This window comes from Coptis chinensis, chromosome 7, assembly GCF_015680905.1.
Source record: "Coptis chinensis isolate HL-2020 chromosome 7, ASM1568090v1, whole genome shotgun sequence".
Classification (NCBI taxonomy): Eukaryota; Viridiplantae; Streptophyta; class Magnoliopsida; order Ranunculales; family Ranunculaceae; genus Coptis; species Coptis chinensis.
In genome coordinates this window covers 70,242,604-70,249,113 of record NC_141462.1, presented here as the reverse complement: position 1 = coordinate 70,249,113, position 6,510 = coordinate 70,242,604, and the positions used below count along the sequence as shown (strand labels likewise).

General features: G+C 39.8%; 1 pseudogene across 1 annotated transcript; it reads right to left on the bottom strand.

Moving 5' to 3' along the window:
* Positions 1–291: 291 nt before the first annotated feature.
* Positions 292–3,061, bottom strand: LOC147488629 (receptor-like protein kinase THESEUS 1 pseudogene; annotated as a pseudogene). The gene has a single exon (XR_015202289.1). The product of XR_015202289.1 is annotated as a receptor-like protein kinase THESEUS 1 pseudogene (transcript).
* Positions 3,062–6,510: the final 3,449 nt, after the last annotated feature.

The following is a 6,510-nucleotide window of genomic DNA, read 5'->3' as shown; positions in this document are numbered from 1 at the left end:
ACATAAAAATACATGATTTCCCCAACTAGATAGGGAAATTAGGGTCTTCTTCTGAGTACACAAAAAAAAAGTCAATTTGGAATGACCGTGTTTTTTTTGTGTGTACTCGGGGAAAGATCCTCATTTCCCCATCTAGTTGGGGACAATCCTAATTGGCTCATCTAGTAGGGGGTAATACTAGTTAACCCTAGTAAGTATGTTGATTGTCTTGATTTGCTGTGTCAGTGTAGAATTTGTTGGTAGAAGGCTCTAATTAACCCTATTCCTAATGTAGGTAGTGATTTGATCGAGTTTTGAAAATACAGCAACTTCTAATTTTCAAATGCAAAATCAATGTTACAATCTCCAAACAATGTAAGATACTGGAACCAACACTTACCTCTACAAAACTATCTTCCTCCTGGGTCCATCAGCTGGGAGAAGACTTCACTTCTGACTGCATCAGACTCATGGTCACTGACAATATCCTCGGCATTATAATTGCCATTTTCTATTCTTGTAATACAATCTGGAATATCAGGAATGTAATTTGTGCTACTCTCATCTGCAACGGATTGCGTGGAAGCCTCTTGAAGTTGAAGAGCATATTCTAAATTCCACAAAACATCTCCCATTGTTGGCCTCTCTACACCATAATCAGCCAAACACTTTTCCGCTGTCTCACCAAACTTGCGTAAGGAGTCGAGAGTCACAGATCCCCTGACATGGGGATCAATGATATGCTCCAGGTGGCCCCTCTTTTGCCAATGCATGGCCCATTCTGCAATGTTAACCTGTTCTCTAGGGAGAGATGGATTGATAGCAGGTCGAGCACAGAGCACCTCCATCAACACAACTCCAAAGGAATACACATCTGATTTCTCAGTTAGTTGCTGCCTACGAAAATACTCTGGGTCAAGATAACCAAAACTCCCTTTCACAGCCGTACTGACATGAGTTTGGTCCAGGGTGGGGCCGAACTTAGACAACCCAAAATCTGCCACCTTCGCGGTGAGGTTCTCATCCAGAAGGATGTTTGTAGTCTTGACATCACGGTGGATGATACTCTCCGATGCCCCAGTGTGAAGGTAGTGTAAGCCTTTCGCAGCCCCAATGCAAATCTCAAGTCTTTGTTCCCATGTCAGTGGTGGGACGCCTGAACCATACAAGTGTTTTCGCAGGGGTCCACCAGCCATATATTCATATACCAGGATCATTTCATTGAGTTCCTCACAGTAACCTATAAGTGAAACAAGGTGTCTGTGCCGAAGCTTTGACAACATTTCTATCTCTGTCCTGAACTCGACAAGCCCCTGCTGGGACTGTGGATTCCCACGTTTTACAGCAACCACAACACCATTGTCTAGCACCCCTCTATACACCTTGCCAAATCCCCCGACTCCAAGAACCAGGCTTTCATCAAAGTTCTTTGTTGCTTCGCGTATCTCTGAAAAGGCTAAAGTACGGCCTAAACCATGAGAGGGCGATGTTGATGCATAACTACCAATTGATACCTTGGTATCTGAATTGCCAACATGGGTGGGAAGTGGTAACCATGACACTTGTTTGTGTTTGGGCTTCTTCGGATGCCGGAAATACAGCTGTAGAGCTATAGCAATGCCCAGTAAGAGTGCAGATACAACAAGAGAACACACAATGGTGAGTACCACCGTCTTTTTGTTCTTAGACCTCTTGAGACCATTATCATCTGTGTGATAAAACCCATCAAGACTGCTAACACTGTTGCTAAATTTCATAATTTCTAACCCATTGAGGATTGCATTGGTTGTTGGAAGATTCGTCATGTCCGGAGGACCTACTTGGACTAGAAGCCTATCTGAAGTGCTCGAAACACTGGCAACAAAATCCACAAAATAAGCAGCTGCTAACTCATTCGTCTTGCTCGAGATATCAAAAGGACTCATTGCAGTTTGGTTATTTATGTAAACATTGAAGACCAAATTGTTTAAAGACTTACTTACAATGTCACAGAAATGCAGCCTAACAAGATAGTTGAAGCTGTGTTCAACCTCAAATGCCCATGAAATGTTGAACTTCTGTTGTACAACGTCTGCATTTCCCATTACTTGTGCTGTTGCATAAACTTGATTTGGGGCAATTTCCACTGATACCCCAGGTGGGTATTTGATCACACTAGGGTCACCAACCGAAACATTACGAGCAGCAGCAGGATTAATAAGGAACTTTTGATCAGGTTCCCAAGTCCTCCATAATGCATCGTTCTTAGGAGTCAAAAGTGGTCCTCCCATGTTAATCCTATAAACCGTTTCCAAGGCCTTATTGGTAGAAACCTCAAAATCAGTCCCCAATGGAACAGTGGGAATGGCAGCAGAAGGGAACTGGCCTTGAGGCACAGATATAACCTCAATTGCATTAACAAATGCGACCGAATTACTAGCTGGAGATAACATTAAGATGAATTGCTTCGAACCCGAATAGCTTACTGAAATCACATATTCCTTCAATACACTAGACTGTCCATTGACTAATTTCTCAAAACAAAACTCATGAAACAAAGGAATCCCATTTACGACCACAGAGAATACAGAAGACGTCAAGTTATACTCCTCATTCTTAACAGGATAAAAGTGAAGTCTTAACCAATGCCGACCAATCTGCTTCAAACTAATGCTATAATTCGACGTTTCTTTAAAAATTCTTGCAGTTCTATACAAATCCAACACACCCGTTTCATTATCAGAAACAACAATGCCAGAATTTGGAGATAGATGGCCTAAATCAGGTTCAAAACTACGACCATCGTCTAATTTCAAGGTTTTAGTCCCACCACAATTAAACAAAAGATTGTCCACAGGACTAAAAGAAGACAACACACACTGAAACAAGAAAACACTCAAAATGCAAACTAAAACCAACAAATCTGACATGCCCATTTCTTCTAAGAGAAACTAATAAAGAATGGAAGAAGGTATATGTACATACCTGCAGTTACATTCCTCTGGAGCTAAACAGAGTGAATGAAAGTGACTAAAACAGAAATCACAGTTTGAGTTTTTGAGACACAGGCTTCATTTCTGAAAAAGAGAAAAGCGTGTTTGGAAGTGTGGTGAGTGATAATGGTGTTTATTGCAGTTTCCAAGATCTAAGGCTGTGGGTGTGTGAGTACTGAGCATTAAAGTTAAGAATTAAAAGTGGGTTGGTGGGACTTGTTTTTCTTTTTCTTTTGTTTCTTTTCAAAATTTGGCGGCATTTAAGGGACATATTGTTTATTATGTGGTCCTAGAACTTGAGTCCCTGAATGACTTCAGTATCAAGAAATCTTAGATTAGTTCATTTGCCAATATGGGTTTCCTTCACAACATATATGATCCTCATTACTGGTTTTATAGCACTTGATTTAATAGTATGTATTGTGGGATGTTGATTATCGAAAGGGCGTAAGGAGAGGAGAGGAGAAGGAGTCACAGACTTAGAGAGTAAGAGCAACCAAGGCCCAAAATATCCATATCAATGAATATATCGGTGTATCCAAAAACCGATATATATCAGATATATTCATTTTTTTTGGTAACCAGTCCAAACTATTTAAAATATCGGAAATATCAGATATATCGGAAATATATTGGAAATATTAGATTTATATTAAAAAATGGTCAAAAAGTCAACGATATATATCGTAAATATCGAATATATCGATCATATCGGCGATATAAAATTTTATATCGGAAATTCCGATATATATCGGAAAAAAAAAGATTCTATATTCAGTGGATATATATCGGAAATATCGATATCGGTGTACCAAAATACCGATATATATCGGCGATATTTTGGTCCATGAGAGCAACTAGATTCTTATTATTTAAGTAACGGTCAGGTGTAATAAATGTTGATTAATACTGTATCTCCTAAGTTAACAGTTTTCAAGTTCTAATATTATTATACTGAGAAGAAGATTAATGTGGTACAGGTACCATAAAGATCTAGGTGGAACAAAAGTATTTGACTTAGTAATTGATTAGCTTAAGTGTCCATCAGAGTTAAACACAAGAACTTACATTTCACTTCGAGCATTTTTAGCTCACATTGACTGTAATGCTCTCAGATAAATGCACAAGATATTATTGGAGTTATCCCTCACATGAGGAGAAAATGATTTCTATTTGCGTACAGAAGCCTGAGAGCGACCCGCCTCTGAATAGGCTTTCCCAAGGCGCGACCCGCGCTCATGCCTTGGTCGACCTCAAGGCACTTTAGCGCGACCCGTGCTCAACTTGGCCTTGGCCAAGGTGCGCCTGGCGCCCATGCCTATCTTTCGGAGAATTCTATTTTTGTGGACCGCGAGTTTGCAGTACAAGTTGGGGTTTTTTGGCAAAACCTAACTAAGTCAGAAGACACGAAAACACACGTGAGACAACACAGAAGTCAGAGAAAACCCAATCTTAAAAGCTATCAAGATTGAGAGATAACCTTTACAGAGATACAACCCTATAAAGAGAGAGGAGTGATCTAGTAAGGTGAGAGATTACAAGGAGTGATTGTAATCTTTTTTTCCACTTTATAAAAGGATTAGCTCTTGTGGAAGTAGGCACCATTGGCCGAACCACGGTATATCTTTGTGTTGTGGTTTGCTTTTACTGCTTTACATTATTATCTGTTGTTAATAGTTGTTTAGTGAGTTGGGCATGTTAGTTTGGTTGTAGGAAATATTTAGATTATTGATTGGAGTGGTTATTGTTCAAATACAAGTTATCTGTGTAGTGGGGAATCGATTGGTATCGGTGTTTAATCCCAACAAGTGGTATTAGAGCTTTGGTTAGATTAGCCTAGGGTGTTATCCAAATCTTGGTCGGAAGGTGTTTGACAAAACTCCTGAGAGAAGATTTGAGTTTAAATAACTTGTAGAGATGGACAATTCTGTGAACACCCGCATGACGAGTCTGAATAGGAAAATCTACACAATTTGGAAAGCCAAGATGGAAGATTTGCTTTATTGCAAGGACTTGGTACAACCCATTGAGAATGGAGGAGAAAGATCGGAAACGGTTGCTGCGGCTGAGTGGAGCAAGCTTGATAGAAAAGCAATTGGGTATATTCGACAGTGGATTGACGACAGTGTCTTCCACCATGTATCCCAAGAGACTACAACTTTTGGCTTGTGGAAGAAACTCGAAGACCTCTATGAGAGGAAGTCGGGCGGAAACAAAGTGTTGGTCGTTAAGAAGTTTGCCAACACAAAGTACTAAGAAAGTTCTTCAATGTCTGAGCATCTTAACGAAGTACAGAATACCATCAATCAGATGCATTTAATGAAGATTAATTTGGGAGACGAAGTTGAGGCTTTATTTCTTTTAGGATCTCTACCCGAAAGTTGGGAGACATTAGCATTCTCTCTACACGGAGCAGTTAAGGATGGAATCGTTACCATGGATATGGCTACCGCGTCTTTGTTGAATGAGGAGACTAGAAGGAGTTCAAAAGGCAGCTCCTCTCACTCAGAGATCCTTGTCACAGAGAAACAGGGGAGAGGTAGAAACAGAAAACCATCTCGTTCTAGAGGTGATGACAGAAGTAAATCTAGGGGTGAAGCTAGAACTCCTAAGGCAGAGAGACAATGTTACTATTGTGCCACCAAGGGTCACTTCAGATATGAGTGCAGAACATTGAAGAGGGATGAGAAGAATAATTGTGTACATGAAGACATGGTGCAGAGGAATGGAAACACAGGTAGAGATACTACCGCACTAGTCAACGACCTAGTGGGAATCAGGTCGATTGTGGTGTGTTTGTCTTAGTACCTCGTGCCGATACGAGTGGGTGATAGATATAGGAGCATCCTATCACGTCACACCGCACAGGGGATTCTTCACTACCTACAACTATGGTGAATATGGTGAAGTGAGGATGGATAACAGTGGCGTCTCCAAGATTATAGGCATTGGTGATGTTCATGATAGGGTTATATACTAAAATCATTACTTTTGTAATAACTCTAATTCCTTATATTTTGAATGAAAATCATATGGGCCAATGTTATGCATATTATATATGTTATTAGTTATATGCATGTGTCTAATACTTTATGTTGTAGATGATATGGTGTGGACACACAGAAGATCATATCATCAATACCTTATAAAGTATAAGTAAACGTTCACAACCTAAATGGATTTGGACAAACCATTAGTATGGTTGTAGTATAATCTGGTATTAATCTATCTTGACTATAGGATTACACTAGTACACTTTGTGTGTATTGAACAGGACCAAGTGAGGTTGTTTCTCTTTATACTGACTATATAAGAGAACAAACACCTCTGTTATTATGGATGCTTGTCCTCTTAATCTGGATATAATAACGGGCACTTACGTGCATTGTATATTGCTTTAAATCATCAATGAGTGAGATTCATTTGTAAATCAACAAACTCGATGGATTGGGTAATGACATTGTATATAAGGTGTGCTGTTGATTATAGAAGTAATCCGTGTCCCGCAAAAAGTCGGGCTGATGATGTCCCCTTGAGGAGCTCATAAGGATTGTCATGT